The following is an 18,416-nucleotide window of genomic DNA, read 5'->3' as shown; positions in this document are numbered from 1 at the left end:
CGCTGTCCCAAATAAAACCAACTAAAGTACATAGGGAGCACCATATGTGAACTTAAAAAATTAATCTTGGAAATTGTCCGCGCTACAGTCAACAAGGACAGAAACAACGCGGTAGCCAAACATATGGAGAGCCATCATGACGGGAATTGGAAACTTCTAAAGTTTTGTGGAATTGAAACAATGTCTTTATCCGACCGAGGTGGCCACCGGGAAAAACTTTTACATCAAAAAGAGTCACGGCATATCCTGAATTTTCTAACCATGACACCTTTTGGCTTGAATCAGTCAGAGGAACTGTACATTCACTTGTGAAAAGAAGAAATCCTTGACTTCACGAATCCCGCCATCCCTTCCCCACACCCATATCCCACCCCTTTTACCCCCAGTATTTGGGACCATAAATAAGGACAAATACAACCACTGGTAAATAGCCCACTGGAGGGCATTATTGACATTGAGCAAAATGAACGCGCAGCGCAATTGTATGAAAATTAAATACAGAACACCAAGAATGTTTAGGTGCAGACCCACTGGGGTATTAAGTTAAATGTTTTACTACCACTTAAAACGCATTGCGCAGAAGTGAAAATGAACAACTAATTATGTTTAGCAATTGCCGGTTTAAAATGATGACCAAAAATGTTAAATAATGATAATCAGGGTAATGTAGGAGAACTACATAATCCAGAATTCCCATTGGTGTATTGTGACAAACAGGAAGTTGCAGATCACATGCTTCCTGGGGAGTAAGGGTGTTTTTAAACAGTGTGTAATCACAGTAGAAATTAACCGTGAACAAGGTAGACGGAGCTACCGAAACGCGTTGGTTTATGCCTGTGCTAAGAAGGAAATAAATCATTTTGTCTGAAAAGAACCGTGGCTGGAATTGCGGCTCATTCGTTTCCCTTTTGGGAAAAAAACGTTGTTGAAAATATATATATATATTACCTACTGGCGGTCGCCAGTAGGTATATATAGTTAGGATTTTTTCTCTATGGGATTTTTGAAAATTCTATGTCTAATAACTTTGGCGTTTGTGGACGGAATTGGCTGAAATTTTCAGGAAAATTGAACATTTTGTTTCTGAGCAGCCCTTGAAAATTTGGGGGGTGTTCGTCAAGGGGGGGCTGAGAAAAAAGGGGGGTCCCAAAACGTGTTTTTAACATTGAGTTTTCAATAGGGCGGTTGGCCTCACTTTTAGCCCGAACGGCTGAATGGATTTGCATGAAACTTGGCAAAATTGTAGGGACTGGTAGCCCGATGTGCCTTTTGTAGGTCTCAATATATGTGCTACAGTGGATTTTGAGAAATTAACGTTTAAAAAAAGATATATATCTGTAACAGCGGACCGGGCAGCGCTCCAGGACGCGTACTTTTCGCGCAACGGAGCTTTGTGAAGCAAAGCTGATTGGTTCTCCGGCGTCTGTCAACATTCCAAACAGTCCGTAGCGGCCGCCATCTTGTCTCTCGATCCTACCGAGAGACAAGAGGATGCCAAAGCGAAGGGGCAAATGACCATAAGGGGGAATAGTAGATCCTCTTTGACCCCGTAGGTTTGATGTGGAGGTTTTAAAAGTGCCCCGCGGGGCAAAAAAAAAAATAATAATAATAATCGAACGGCTGAATGGATTTGCACGAAACTTGGCAAAATTGTAGGGACTGGTAGCCCGATGTGCCTTTGCTAGGTCTCAATATATGTGCTTCAGTGGATTTTGAGAAATTAACGTTCAAAAAAAGATATATATCTGTAACAGCGCACCGCTTCGCGTACTTTTCGCGTTACGGAGCTTTGCGAAGCGAAGCTGATTGGCTCTCCGGTGTCTGTAAACATTCCAAACAGTACGTAGCGGCCGCCATCTTGTCTCTCGGTAGGATCGAGAGACAAGAGGAGGCCAAAGCGAAGGGGCAAATGACCATAAGGGGGCATAGTAGATCCTCGCTGACCTCCTAAGCTTGATGTGGAGGTTTTAAAAGGGCCCCGCGGGGCAAAAAAAATAAATAATAATAATAATCGAACGGCTGAATGGATTTGCACGAAACTTGGTAAAATATTAGGGACTGGTAGCCCGATGTGCCTTTGCTAGGTCTCAATATATGTGCTTCAGTGGATTTTGAGAAATTCCCGTTCAAAAAAAGATATATATCTGTAACAGCGCACCGCTTCGCGTACTTTTCGCGTTACGGAGCTTTGCGAAGCGAAGCTGATTGGCTCTCCGGTGTCTGTAAACATTCCAAACAGTACGTAGCGGCCGCCATCTTGTCTCTCGGTAGGATCGAGAGACAAGAGGAGGCCAAAGCGAAGGGGCAAATGACCATAAGGGGGCATAGTAGATCCTCGCTGACCTCCTAAGCTTGATGTGGAGGTTTTAAAAGGGCCCCGCGGGGCAAAAAAAATAAATAATAATAATAATCGAACGGCTGAATGGATTTGCACGAAACTTGGTAAAATATTAGGGACTGGTAGCCCGATGTGCCTTTGCTAGGTCTCAATATATGTGCTTCAGTGCATTGTGAGAAATTAACGTTCAAAAACAAGATATATATCTGTAACAGCGCTCCGCTTCGCGGAGATAAAATTATATCTGTATTACCTAGCTGTTGCTAACACCAGTTAGCGACGGCTAGTAGGAGATAGCGACCATCTTGGGCCCCACTTTGCATGTGAGTGATGTTTATCACTAATGACATGCAAAGTGGGCATGCCAAGATGTTAGCGACTGGAAACAGTCGCTAACATCGCTATCTCCTATTATCAACTTTTGGAAATATTCGAGATAAGCGCGAATATCTCCAAAAAGTAACAGCTGCCCTGAGCAGTTCTTAGCCATGTTATCCAATGGGAGGTGGATAACATGGCTAAGAGCATTAGCTCGGTAATGCATGAATATCGCGGAGTTTTCAGCGATATTAATGCATTGCGGTCGTTTTTTATCGTATTTGCGATAAACCTTGATAATAGCAAGGTTTATCTGCGATAATTTCTGACGGTAAAAAAATCTTTGCAATGCATCGTTAGGGATAAATATCGTTTAACTTTGGTAATATGCCCCAACGTCTGTTAACGTTCGATTCGAAGGAAATCAGGAATTGTTGAAAAACATTGTCTGCGCCATCTTGTCTTTTTTCAAATGCCACACTTTTGTCGTGCACGGCAGCCATTTTAGATGCCTTGACCAGACCCACTCTGTGCACGCTGTCGATCCTTAGCATGGCTCCCCACCCTCGCAAGCATCTCACCCAGGCAGTGGTCACCCCCGCTGTCTGTGTTATGCATGGGTAATAAACCTCCCCCCATCTGCGCTGCTCTTCCCTGAGAATCACACCCTGTGCCCGCCCGACACCTCCCTTTCGCCCTATTCACTACCGCACCCTCTGACACTCCTTTTCCTCTGTGTCCGATTGTCCAGGCCGGTCCTAGGCTATCAGCTAGCCCTGCAGATGTAGTTTATGGCCACAGCTGTAAAGAATCACCCCTCTTCAAAGGAGTTATAGTAGATCAAGGTCCACACTCGATGAGATCCGTCACAGCAGAAGCGTTGCTATTATCTGAAAACCATCCTGTATTGTGATTGGGGAGGGGACCGAGCGTGAAGCGGAAGATTCCAGGGATGACTCTTTGTACATCAAAGTTTTTACAATTATGTGTCACATTAAAAATATATAGCACTCCGACAAAGTAGTAAGATTATAAAACTTTAATAATTTATAAATATATACAAGAAAACAAAAATAGTAATAACATATAAACATTTTTAGGGAAAAACAACGAAGTAGCGGTCGGCTGTGCGAATAGTCCCAACGCAGCACAACGTCCAGATTTCCGGCGTGGGGCGTCGCGGGGGGTGGGTCATCAGTAGCAAACTGTTGTGCGAATAGTTCCAAGGCAGCAGAACGCGCCGAAATCTAGATGACACGAAAGTGATGTTTAGTAAGTTGCCACCCAGCAAATAACGGCGTGGGGCGTCGCGGGGGGTGGGTCATCAGTAGCAAACTGTTGTGCGAATAGTTCCAAGGCAGCAGAACGATGGCACCAAGGTGATGTCCAGTAAGTTGCCGCACTGGTTTTGGTATCCTACAATGCTGCTCCGAATAACGGCGTGGGGCGCCCCGGGGGAGGCGGCGTGAACGGGCCTCTCCAGGTGGAGTCTCATCTGTTGTAGTGGGGCGCCCCTTTACCGTTTCAGTTGCCATTCCGTCCGTTTTTGGTCCACTGTGTCAAAAGCCGCAATTCAGCTGAGTTGCGCCCACTCTTGCGGTGCAGCGATAGGCGGCTGTCACAGGACTCTCAAAATAGCGGCAGGCTCTTTCCTTTTTGGGCCTGGTGCACTGAAATGGCCCTGGGACACCTTGGAAATCGGACGCTTGTCTGCTAGGTCTTGGACCCCATTCTCGAAAGCGTCCCCTCCGCCTTGAGAATTCATCAAAAGTTTTGGGGGCCCCGACTCCTGCAGGCTTCTGGTGGGGAGCGGCTGCCATGATTGCTCGCGGAATGACCACGACGGAGCTACGAGATGGTGGTGCTCTCATGCTGAAGCCAGTTTAGTCTGAAACATCCAGAAACAAGGTGGGGCTTTCATCGTTTGGGGAAAAAAAAAAGTTTTTATCCAATGAAAAGTGTTGTTTTTAGGTCATATGATCAAGCCTTCCATCATTAGGAAACCAAAAGTAAAATGAACCAATGAAAAGTTTTATAAACAAGTCACATGACCTGTTATGCGGCATAGGGTATAAAATGCGGAGAAAATACGTTGGCACGTCAGGCGGCGTCAGTAGCGGACCGATGTGCGAATATGCCGAAGGCAATACAACGCGTCAAGATCCGGATGGCACCGAGGTGGTGTCCAGCAAGTTGCAGCACTGGTGTGGCCATCCTACAATGCTGAAAGTCGGCGTGGGGCGCCCCGTTGGCCTGTGAGTTTGCGTCAGTAGCGGACCGATGTGCGAATAGGCCGAAGGCAGCACAACGCGCCAAGATCCGGATGGCACCGAGGTGGTGTCTAGTAAGTTGCCGCACTGGTGTGGCCATCCTACAATGTTGAAAGTCGGCGTGGGGCGCCCCGTTGGCCTGTGAGATGGCGTCAGTAGCGGACCGATGTGCGAATGGGGCCAAAGGCAGCGCAACAATATTTTCTGACTGACACCACAAGGCGCTGAGATGCCAAGATCCGGATGGCACCGAGGTGGTGTCTAGCAAGTTGTGGCACTGTTGTGGCCATCCTACAATGGTAAAAGTCGGCGTGGGGCGCCCTGTTGGCCTGTGAGATGGTGTCAGTAGCGGACTGATGTGCGAATGGGGCCAAAGGCAGCGCAACAATATTTTCTACAATATGTTCGGAGTAGAAGACACCACAAGGCGCTGAGATGCCAAGATCCGGATGGCACCGAGGTGATGTCTAAGTTGCGGACTGATGTGCGAATGGGGCCAAAGGCAGCGTAACAATATTTTTTGTATGGAAGATACCACTAGGCGTTGAGATGCCAAGATTCGGATGGCACCGAGGTGATGTCTAGCAAGTTGCTGTACTGGTGTGGTCATCCTACAATGCTGAAACTCGGCGTGGGTCGCCCCATTAGCCTGTGAGATGGCGTCAGTAGCGGACCGATGTGCGAATAGGCCGAAGGCAGCACAACGCGCCAAGATCCGGATGTCACCGTGGTGGTTTCATAGTTGAGAGGCACTTCATCTGCAGTGGGGCGCCGAGATCCGGATGGCACCGAGGTGATGTCTAGCAAGTTGCTGTACTGGTGTGGTCATTCTACAATGCTGAAAGTCGGCGTGGGGCGCCCCATTAGCCTGTGAGATGGCGTCAGTAGCGGACTGATGTGCGAATGGGGCCAAAGGCAGCGCAACAATATTTTCTGAAGAGAAGACACCAAAAGGTGCTGACATTCCAAGATCCGGATGGCACCGAGGTGGTGTCTAGCAAGCTATGCAGTTGAGTTGTGTGCGCACTTGCGGAGAATAGGTCGAAGGCAGCATAACAATGTTTTCTGAATAGAAGACACCACAAGGCGTTGAGATTCGGTTACCACCGAGGTGATGTCTAGCAAGTTGCCGCACTGGTGTGGCCATCCTACAATACTGCTCCGAATAACGGCGTGGGGTGCCCTAAGGGGGGGGGAGCCGGCGTGAATGGGCCTTCCTAGGTGGAGGCTCGTCTGCTGTAGTGGGGCGCCCCTTTACCGTTTCAGTTGCCATTCAGCTGAGTTTTGGCTGCTCTTGATGCTACAGCGACAGGCGGCTGCAAGAGGACTCTCAAAATGGCGGCCTGTTCTTTGGATTTGGGCCTAGTCCCTGGGACACCTTAGAACTCGGACGCTCGATTTTTTTTTCCTTTCCTGTACATGCAAAAAATGGTAAATGCCCGGTACGTTACACGCTTCATCTGCCACGATGAACTCTCCAGAGGAACCGGAAAAAAATATAGTTGTGGTAACTATAACATGCATCGTCATAACCGGAAAAAAATATAGTTGTGGTAACTATAACATGCATCGTCATATGGAGAGGTGGCACCAATTAATTATAGTGCTGCATAAAAGAGAGATTTGGAGGAGAACCCCTGACCTGCTAGTACATTCATCAAAGAAGTGGCACTGAGAGCTTCAGAGGCAAGGGAAACGGTCCCAAATATTTAGAAGAACTTTGGAAAGATTAAAATGACATGTTTAGATTGTGGCAAATTAATTTCATGTGGACAGATGAGTGTTACTCTAATAAATACAGCATATGAACATCATCATAGTCGATGGTTGGTAGAGACATTTTGACTATATCCTGGACCTGCCCGTCCTCGCCCAAAATGGCGCCGGAATAAATGGGACTCGTAACTCCTTGTTGTGTACTGGTTGCAGAACCTTGAAATCACGAGATACGTATGCAGTTTTGAAGCACATGGCGGGCGGGGACGAGAATTGATTGAATATTTCGACATCCCTATTGATATTAAGTTCTGATGTGTTATTGATTACTGTACTGTTGAAAGTTCGAATTAACGTCACCCATGGTACTTGCCCGCAAATGTATATCTAGATAATTTTATTGTAACTGGCCCTGTCGTATTTTAATTATAAAATGTACGTCCACCGATTCCGTAACTGTTAGACACCTTAGTTCTTGCAACCTAATGGCCCGCCCGTTACGTTCCTCTACAGTGTAAATGTCTATTCATCATATACGATTACAGTTTGCTCTGTGGCAGGCCCACGTGGTTATAGGCAAGTATTTGTATAATGAAATTTTCACAATAAAGGTTTTTAAAAGAAAACATGGTAGTAGTATATACATTGGTAAAGTTTTTAATAATAGTGACTGTTTTAGAATCATTAAAAGGCAAGTGAAATAAAGCAGACCAATTACATGAAGGGTAAAAGGTATAATACGAAGGAACGCAGTAAAGATAAATGGTCAAGGGCTGTTGTGTTTTCTATTCCTGCAACATAAAGTGATCGATAAGAATCTCATATTCAGGCGTATCGGCGACTAAGACAGCAGGTCGACCCTCTTTTGCTCAACGGCTCCGTCATGGGACGAAGAAACGCTCTTTTTCTCGAAAAAAGAATATATTTTACTTGCAGGACAGTTGTAAAATTTCCGGGAAAGTACATTAGCCTGGAACATTATAACATATATTTAAGAAAAAATAATGTTCGGAAGTAATGAAAAGCGTAATTTTTAGGTCATATGACCAAGCCTTTCATCATTACAATAAGAAAAGTAAAATGAACCAATGAAAAGTTTTATTAACAAGTCACATGACTTGTTATGCTTACGTTACGCGCTGCGCGCCCCGGATGACTTCCGGATGCGCTAACGCGGCGCGTCATATGACGCATTACGCGACAACGCAGGTACAGAATATAGTCAAAATGTCTCCACCAACCAGCGGTCGGAACACAACCCCTTTCAGCAGGCTAAATAGTTCTGTTAAATGACAACAGAAGGGACAGGCAACAAGAACCATCAGTCAAAGAGGGGAGGGCTAGTTCTTCTCTACCGGGTTACATTGGGGCGCTACCGGAACTGATCGAATTGGTAGTCTACAGTGTTTCTGGATGTTTCAGACTGAAGCTGGGGTTAGCATGAGAGCAGCACCATTTTGTAGCTCCGTCGTGGTCATTCCGCAACCAATCATGGCAGCCGTTCTTTATCGTTATTTTGGGCGGGGTGGGTGGCGGAGCCGAGCTGTTTTGCAGCCATCATTGTGTGGAGTTCAGTTCATCTCACTAGTTTTGTATTTGTCATGAGGGGTTGTTCCTAATGTTTCTATTTTAGCGAGGTCAAAAAGAGATCCCATTAGTGGCCTACTGATTTTGCTCGATTCCTTTTCTTTTTTTTTACACGATTTTTCGTTATCTGCAAAGACTAAACAGAGTATTGCGACTCTGTGTTTGTTTGTAAATAGAGAATGAACCAAAGAGAACCAATTCTAAAACAGTAAATACTTGGATAACAATCAATCAAATGGAGAGAGAAGCAGGCACGACGGATTACAACGGGGGCAAAGGCCTGCGTTAACTACCTTTCACTATCTGCAAAGAGAGAGTACTCCTAATAGAAATGAGGGGGGGGGGCACCATTCAAAGCAGATCAGTGTGCATAAACGCGAAAATGTTTTCACTTACCACGTACTTGACATTCGACAGCTTATGATATTTGCTATTAAAAAACCATTGAAATTCACTGAAAAAACCATAGGTTATAGACCATATATAGTTAGGAATTAGCATTTACAAAACCTTGAAAATTCACTGAAAAAACCATAGGTTATAGACCATATATAGTTAGGAATTAGCATTTAAAAAACCTTATTTTACTCACACAAAACCATTGAAATTCCATATATAGTTAGTTGCACTAACTATATATCGCGCACCCGCAATCCACTGCTGATCATGTCACATATTACATCATTCATGACATGGTCAGTGACATCACTGATGACATCTCAAATGACATCATTCTTGTGCTAATACGATAAACCTCTTCAGACTCTAATATAACCTTAGATACACTCAGTGTATACAGACACTCACACACTGCCACTCATCCATGGAGTTACTCACACACCCAGTCAGTCATGCAAAGAAACAATCTCACCTCCATTTCTTCAACTATACAGTTAAACACACCTTACTTATTGAAACATATACTAACACATATTTACTCTCTTATACAATCCCTGATACAAGTTCACAATGATCGATACAACCACTCACTCATTCAGTGGCTCTCATGCACAGTTATTTATATATGCCAACTCTCACATGTACTGTGTTTTACATATGTACTTACTATGACATGTAGCATTGAGATATCCATTCACTCATGCACACAGTCAACTGCCTATGTAGCTGTTTCCACATGCACTCTTGAACTCATACACCTAGTGAATAAACTGCTCACACATCTATGCATAGAGTCACACACCTTCCAGCCACCCCCACACAAACTCAATCTCCCATATAAATACTTGGGCAACCAATTAATAACACATATAGCCTCTCGTATAGCTAATGATCAACACATGCAGCAGTTTACAGAACAACAGACATAATGATGCACAAATTAAGACAGTTTAGTCACTAACCCATGCATTCAGTGAGACACATTTAATCACTCACTCATACAGTCAGTCACGCACCTACTAAATCCTTCATCCAGACACTTATACATCCACTCATTCTTCAATATGTAAGACATATTTTAACTTTACAGAAACATACAGTCACTGGATGTTGTCATCAGTGATGTCATCAGTGATGTCATTTGAGATGTCATCAGTGATGTCATCAGTGATGTCACTGACCATGTCATGAATGATGTAATATGTGACATGATCAGCAGTGGATTGCGGGTGCGCGATATATAGTTAGTGCAACTAACTATATATGGAATTTCAATGGTTTTGTGTGAGTAAAATAAGGTTTTTTAAATGCTAATTCCTAACTATATATGGTCTATAACCTATGGTTTTTTCAGTGAATATATATATATATATATATATATATATATATATATATATATATATATATATATATATATATATATATATATATATATATATATAACCTGCTCCCTCCTTCGCCATCAGTGGGGCACTTCATGGTCGGGTGCCAGTACGCGGTGGCATGCCGCGATCAATATCAAGCTCCAAAATCCCCTTCTTCTCAAAGGAAAAGAATGGCACTCACGAGGTTTCGTTGGCTCGGCAGCAGTTTATTTGGACAAACGCATTTCAGATTACATCCTTCGTCAGTGTCAGTTTTACAAATGTTTGTTGCTAGCGGCCATTTTTAAGGAGAAGCATGTTGTGGAAAAGTAAATGCAGAATGCACAACAGACAGTTCCAGCACCGCAGCCTATAGCTGCAACACAGCATGTTACACAGCAGATGTACCAGTATGCCCAGTCAGAGTATCCAGAGTATCAACCGTATTCATGAAACAGCCTAGAGAGGGAGGTAGGCTTGCCTCTCATCGAGATACCTGTAGATCAAGAGGGTCCCTATGTACACAGTCAAGTATTAGGGAAAGACAGAAAGTTTTTGATTGATACAGGGGCAAGTAGGACTACTATCAGTCATGACGAGGTTCCAGGGGCTCCGCTCTCAGGCTCTAGAAATGTTTCCCTTGGATTTTCAGGAAAACCCATAGTTAACGAGATATCAAAGCCAGTTACTCTAGAAGTTGGTCCATTGTCCCGAACTACTGATTTATTACTTACAAAGTCATGTCCAGAAAATTTGTTGGGTATTAAGACATTGAAAGAATTAGGTGCAGTTATTTGCTGTTCCCCAGAGGGAATACGTATGTTTTTAAGGGACTTTAAAGGCCACTATGTATTACGAGATTTTGATCCAAGATTGTCCAATGTTCCGCAGCATTTATGGGCGCAAGGTCCAACTGATGTAGGTTTCATGCAAATCACACCCCATCGTGTGACTCTCAAGCAAGGTATAGTCCTGCCACGAATCAGACAGTACAGATTGCCACCTGAGGCTGTAGCAGCCTTATCCAAAATTATTGACGAGCTCATTACTCAAGGAGTGGTTGTAGAAACTGACTCCAATATATGTAATTCTCCTATCATTCCAGTCATGAAACGTACTGATCCAAATGCACCTCCAGTATATCGATTGGTGATTGACCTTCGAGAACTTAATAAATGTATCATACCCCAGTATCCAGTAGTCCCAGATATTTCATCCCTATTGACAGCTATTGATTCTGAAGCTGTATTTTTTACAGTAATAGACCTCAAGAATGCATTTTTCAGTGTTCCAATTCATCCAGACAGCCAGTACCTTTTCGGTTTTTGTTTAAATGGAAGGAGCTATAAATTCACACGAGCTCCTCAAGGTTTCACAGAAAGTCCTAGCATTTACAGTCAAGCACTTAAAAGATATGTTGATGATCTACTGATCACAGCCCGTTCTGAACGTGATTGCGAGCGTGCGTCACTTACAGTCCTGTATTTCCTAGCCGAGATGGGGCACAAGGTGTCCCCTTCAAAGCTTCAGTTCTGTGTCCAGCAAGTGATCTACTTAGGCCACTTACTGTCCAAGTGGGGTAGGCAGTTGACACCAGACCGTATCCAGTTAATAGCGAGTCTTCCACAGCCCAAGACACAGAAGGAGGTACGTGCTTTTATCGGCCTTACTTCTTATTGCAGACAATGGATTCCTCAGTATGCATTTCTAGCTAAGCCACTGATACAGTTAACGACACAGGAGGCAGCCGTATCGACTGTCCTCCCTTGGACCCAGGAACATACACTTAGTTTTAATGAATTAAAGAAAGCCTTATGCCAAGCACCTGTTCTTGCTACACCGAACTACAGTAAGCCTTTTACACTTTTTGTCACAGAACGTAATGGTACTGCATTATCTGTTCTCACACAAGATCAAGCAGGACAATACAAGCCTTGTGCTTATTTTTCGAGCACATTAGATCCAGTAGCCCAGGCTTTGCCTGCGTGCCTCAAGTCAGTTGCAGCCACAGCTCTAGCTATCAGACAAAGTGATTCCATAGTATTAGGACATTCCCTGACAGTACAAGTTCCACACTCCGTGGAAGTTCTTTTAAACCGAACACAGACTCAACACTTGACCATTGCACGTTTAACAGGTTATGAACTGACACTGTTCCAGCCACACATAGAAATCAGACGCTGCAACGTTTTAAATCCTGCTACTCTGTTACCGTCAGTTACTTCAAATCCCGCCACACATGACTGTGTGGAAGTTGTTAACACTATGACTAAGCCAAGACAAGACCTGACAGACATTCCATTACCTAATCCCGACCTGACACTTTATGTGGACGGTTCATGTATGAGAACGAGTACAGGAGAACTAGTAGCCGCGTATGCAGTGACTACTGACACTGAAGTTATTGAAACACACCGTATTGACACCCTGTCTGCTCAAGCAGCAGAGCTAGTTGCTCTGACCCAAGCCTGCATACGTGCCAAGAACCTGAAAGTAAACATATATACAGATTCACGTTACGCATTCGGAGTCGTACACGACTTCGGAGTGCTCTGGCAGGAGAGAGGTTTCATGACTTCTCATGGAACCAAAATTCAGCATGGTCTCCTCATTCAAGCTCTGTTAGATGCAATACATTTACCGACAGCTATCGCTATCATGAAGTGCAAAGCACATACGAAAGTTACAGACATTATTTCCCAAGGTAATGATCTAGCAGATCGAACAGCCAAGCTTACAGCTCAGACTCCCGACATTCCAGTTAACAAAACACAGATATCCACTCCAGATCCGACTACATGTATGACAGTTAAGGACCCTACACAAGATGTCATAGACATACAGTTACATGCTACTTCCGAAGAAATCAAGAAATGGTCCGAACAAGGAGGGGTCCAGACAGATCAGGGATGGTTGACGAAGGGAAAAGCCACATGGTTTCTCCCCGACTCTATGGTTCAAGTCATTATCAATACCGCACATAGTCCAGCACATCTAGGAGAGAAAGCTATGTTAGACAGTATCCAGAACCTTTGGTTCAACAAGCATTTACGAGCTGCAGCCAAGCAGAAAGTCCGTACTTGTATGATATGTTGCCAGTTCAATCCAGGTAAAAGTGTCCCGGTGGAACAAGGTGGATTCCAGCCCCCTGACCACCCTTTTGAAGTCCTCCAGATGGATTATATTCAGATGGAGCGATGTCGAGGTTTCAAGTATGTCCTCGTAGTTGTATGCGCTTTGTCCAGGTGGACAGAAGCATATCCAGTTCCAGATTACACAGCAGCGACCACTGCCAAGCAGTTGGTTCGTGAATTCTTCCCCCGTTATGGACTCCCTAGGGTCGTGTATTCTGATAACGGCCAGCCATTCTCATCTGAGCTAATGAAACATGTTTCCCTTTTGTTAGGGTACCAGTGGAAGTTCCATTGTGTACGCCATCCTGAAGCAGCCGGTCTCGTAGAGAGACATAATCAGACCCTGAAAATTCGAATTGCTAAGATATGTCAAGAGAAAGGTGTAGACTGGCTAGTTGCCCTGCCAGTTGCTTTGTTCTTTATGCGCATGGTCGCACACTCCAGATCAGGTCTGTCCCCTTATGAGGTCGTATTCGGCCGCCCCCCAAACATGTGGGGTACACCTAGACCCCGCAGTATTACAGATGTTTCCAGTAATATGCTGACAGATTACCTAGCTTCCTTGATGTCTGCCCTACACTCTTGTCGTTCACAGGTTGCCGCCGCATTTCCAGACAACACCGAGGTGAAACCGCATGAGGTCATCCCCAGGGATTTCGTTTTGATAAGGAACTTTGATCGTTCAAGTCCGCTGGAGCCCCGCTGGAAGCAACCTCAACTAGTCCTCTTGACCACCCGTACGGCCGTGAAGTTGGAAGGCCGTAAGGGGTGGGTCCACCTGTCCCACATCAAGAAGTTCCATGGACTACGAACTAAAACTTTTTCAAAGGATTGTTCCATTTCGAAAGACTGCCCTATTCTCAAGGACTGTCCCGCTACTGACTTTGAAATCAAGCCCTCCCTGTTAGAGAAAACTCCGCAGCAGGAGTATAAATCCAAGCTCCGGTCTAGTAAAATAAGTCAGCCAGTTTAATTGTCTAAGTCCCCCTCGGGTGAAACGGTTAGACAGGTATCTGACATGTATAAGATAGACCCCCATAGTGAGAGAGTTAGTCAAAACTCTATCCGATGTATCGTTTTTCTAAGTTTTCTATTGTTTCTAAGTTTGATGGTTACTTGCACAAGTTATGCATTGCATTTATGTTTTCCAATTTCTCATGTAAATAAGTTTTCTAATGTTACAATAGAGCACACATTTAGTGATCTGCCTCCTCACGAGTTATCCTATCGTCTTGCTATGAGAAATAACACATTCATCAGAATGTTACACTATTCACACCAGACCAGCAATGCCACTAATTGTTGGGTGTGTGGTCGACTCCCCCCTTTCCAGACACCGAAGGGAGTTCTGCCACTCTTTCCTTATCCGTTTTCACATAATGGTTCGTGTGGAGCATGGTCCATGTTAACGTCATCTTCAAATGATATGTACCTTCTGAATAGAACATGTTTTCCAGACAAGCAAGGTCTCTCCCATAGAACAGGGTTAGATCTAGAAAATGAAGTTTATAATTTAGGTAATTATTCTTCGAATTTTATGGTCCTGAATGTTCAGTCTGATACTACTCCAGACTTACCTGCTATTTCAGTACTACCAGTCAAAGGCGAATTATGTGTCAGAAATAATGGTTCCGCACATGTAGGACATAGTGATTGTACTACTACTGTCGAGTATAGTGACAGTGGGAAATCTATTTTCAAAGCTTCACGTCATTCTTATTTTGTTTGTGGTCAGACCGCATATGTTCGTCTGCCCCTCGATTGGGATGGAACATGTTACATTGCCTTCCTACTGCCACCAGTTTTCCTAGCCCCATCTGATTATCACAGAAACACACATCTAGTACACGTCAGACATAGAAGGGAGATTGAGTCCCCAATTGTCGATCAAACTGAAACTACTCTAGAACAATATCAAGATTTTAATAAAGGTTTCTTCTTCTTTATAGGACCTGTCCAGAATAGTAAGCTAATACGTAGATTAACCAGAACCCTTGAAGCAGTAGTGAATGAGACTACTTCTGCTCTAGGTAACTTAACCGAAGAGCAATCTGCTATGAGATTTGTCGTGCTCCAAAATCGTCTCGTTCTTGAAGTCATACTGGCCGATAGAGGAGGAGCATGTAGAGTCATCGGACCTAGTTGCTGCATTTTCATTCCTAATAACGCGCCGTCTGTTTATTCAGCTATAACCAGACTTCATAAAATTGCCCATCAGTTACACCAGAATCCAGGCACCTGGACATGGTCCGGTTGGCTCTGGAGTATCATATCTGCCTGGGGATGGAAAGTATTGTCATTTCTAGGTATTGCAGTAGCGATCATATTCAGTTGCTGCCTCTGTATACAATGTGGCCCTGCGATTTGCGGCATTTGTGCTACCTCTTGTATTCCTAGTCCTAAGTCCCGTTCCAAGACAATTCGAGACGAGCAAATGATGCTATATGAAATAATAGATGGTATCATGAATATTGATGTTTCCTGATGGAAACGTAGGGCACAAGGAGGGAATGTGGAAAAGTAAATTTTGCCATGTTATATGTGCCTACGTGTTCCCCATGTTATGCCATATGTGCATGATCGATATACATGTATTCCCTTTCTGATCGATTAAAGACGCAATTATAGTTGTGTCCATCTCTAGTATGCCAGTTTCCAGTCTTCGTGAATACAACGAATATCAGGCCTATGTAAAGCTACGTTGCCACGTATTACAGTGTGCACGTTAATTCATTGAATTGTCCCCGTTTCTAGGCCTCAAAAGGGCCCGGACTCAGATTCAGCTCCTGTTTCCTGAACCCTCTCCGAGGAGCGATACAGCCCCCACCTGTATCCCTGACCCTTAGCTTACTTTCATGCCTCGCAGTGCCCGGCTCGGCCTGGCTCTGCCTCTCAGTCTGCCCAGAGTATGTTATGATTCTAGTTATCAGTCCAGCCCTCCTTCTCTGCATTCCTAAGCTACTGAATCGCATCAATAGTTTCCGTCATGGTCTAGCCTTTATGTCTCCATGTAAGAGAAATACTGTATTAATATTCACAGAATATTCCTCGCACACACAATACGTATAGAATTATGCATGCACCAGTCTTAGTGTCTGTTAGCCTTTGCCCTGATAACTTTTGGATTCTATCAACATGTTCTCTAAACACCAGATACTAGATAGGCTTTAGGTACATGTCGCTCTGACACTCCAGACATTTCGTCTCCTCTTCTAGCGCAGAAGTCATAGCCCCCCAGTTCTCCCTAGTAACACGTCATTGCCAGTTTGCGCGCACCACTAGGTTAAAGGTCCCAGCTGCTTAGGTAGCCCCCTCCATGTTTCCGCCCCTTTTATGACATATTCTGTTACGCTTGCATCACATGTCTATGTATCCGCCTTGTACACACCTCTTGTTACACCCACTTTATGCCTTATCTTTCGCGACTGCTACAAACTCCGCCTACTGCTACGCCTATTGTATTGAATGCCATGTAAATGTTTTAACTATATATACTTGTGCACTGTTATTAAAAGCTAGCGCTCCTTTGTCCCTGCCCCAGGCAGCTGCCATCCCATCCCCGTACAGGCTGTCCTGTTCCAGTCCTTTATGCTTAATTAAAGCCTGTATACTCTAGCTACCTCGTATCTTGACTCTTATTTATTGAGCTATCTATTTGTATGAGTATCCTGAAAAATAGTCCCGGTAATTAATTATTTATTTACCACAATGTCACGTAAGGTAATCAACAACGGACTATGTGCCCTTCAAATGGATGGGCGCCATCTTTAAACAGTAAATACTTTGTTTATATGCATATCTTTTGTCGAGAATCGGTTTACCATACTGAAATATCGACAAAGTTACATCATGTTAACCTTAAAGAAACACAATTGTAATTATAAACAGTACATATCGTTTCATAATCTAGCCGTGGATCGGCAATGGCAGCCTTTATATATTAAGGCTGCTTGTCCTGGATAACCAAATAAATTGTGCCGTGTATCGGCCCCTCGACAATGTTCTCCTGTTTTAAAAAGGTTTTTTAAGAAAAAAGTTTCTAGAAAAAAGTTCTTTCATACAACGATCATACACCAAATACAAATCATCTTCATCCTGCTTATTTATTCAAATGGACTGCCATGTCCTCCACACCATTTAAACCAATCGGTATCTTAGTCCCCATATCGATTATATAGTGAGATTCTAGTCTCCTTAACTTGAGGACTCGATCACCGCCCCTTATGTGTGAAGGTATATAATCCAAACAGTGGTATGTCAACAGGTCCCTGTTGCTACTGTGTTTTACTGAGAAGTGGCGCGCCACCGGATAACTAAAATCTTTGTTTTTAATAGCGCGCATGTTTCCAGCCCCCTTAGTTTCACCATGTTAATAGTGCTCCCCACGTAATTTAATCCGCAGGGGCATGTTAAACAATATACTGCAAAAGTTGTCTGGCATGTCATAAATTTGTTAATTTGTTTGTTGGTCTCCAGGCCCTTAATTTTATATGATAAAACCCTTTTACTTGACACGCAGGCTTTACATTTTCCACATGGAAAAAATCCCTTCATGTCTTTTAATGTACCTTGTGTTTTTGGTATGGGTTTATCTAAATGACGAGATACCAAACGGTCCCTCAGGGAGCGAGCTTTCCTGTACGTCATCAAGGGGCTCACCGGGATGTCAGTTGCTATTTTAGCGTCTGTTTTTAAGATGTGCCAGTTTCTTTTTAGAATATTTCTAAGAGCGTTAGATTCATTAGAATATGTTGTTATCATTCTAAACTTTCCACTAGAGTCTTTCTTAGATTTCTCTTTTCTCAGTAAGTCTTTTCGATTCAGATTTTTCACTTTCTTAAGGGTACTTTCTAGGAGTTTAATACTGTACCCCCTGGCTTGAAACCGTTCTATGCTCCCTTTTGTTGCTTCATCAAAATCACTCTCCCCAGAACAATTTCTTCTCATCCTCAGAAATTCCCCGTAGTTTCTGAGGGTGTCCACTCAATGCGTGCAGTGTGCTATTCCCGGCAGTGGGTTTCCTAAAGAGGGAGGTGTTTATTTTCCCATCTTTGATGTCCAATCTCAGATCTAAATAACTAGCCGTTGTAGTGCTCACCTCACCTGAAAAGTGAAGATTGACATCATTGTTATTCAATATCTGTATATACTCTTCAGCCTCATGTTTAGGTCCATCCCAAATTAAAAACAGATCATCAATGTATCTGTGCCATGCCACTATTTTGTTGGTCCATTTTTCATTTGCCTTGGACCAGGCCACCTGCTCCTCCCACCAGCCGACGAACAGGTT

This window comes from Lissotriton helveticus, chromosome 7, assembly GCF_964261635.1.
Source record: "Lissotriton helveticus chromosome 7, aLisHel1.1, whole genome shotgun sequence".
Taxonomy (NCBI): Eukaryota; Metazoa; Chordata; class Amphibia; order Caudata; family Salamandridae; genus Lissotriton; species Lissotriton helveticus.
The sequence above is the reverse complement of the archived record's forward strand: the minus strand, read 5'-3'. Positions refer to the sequence as shown.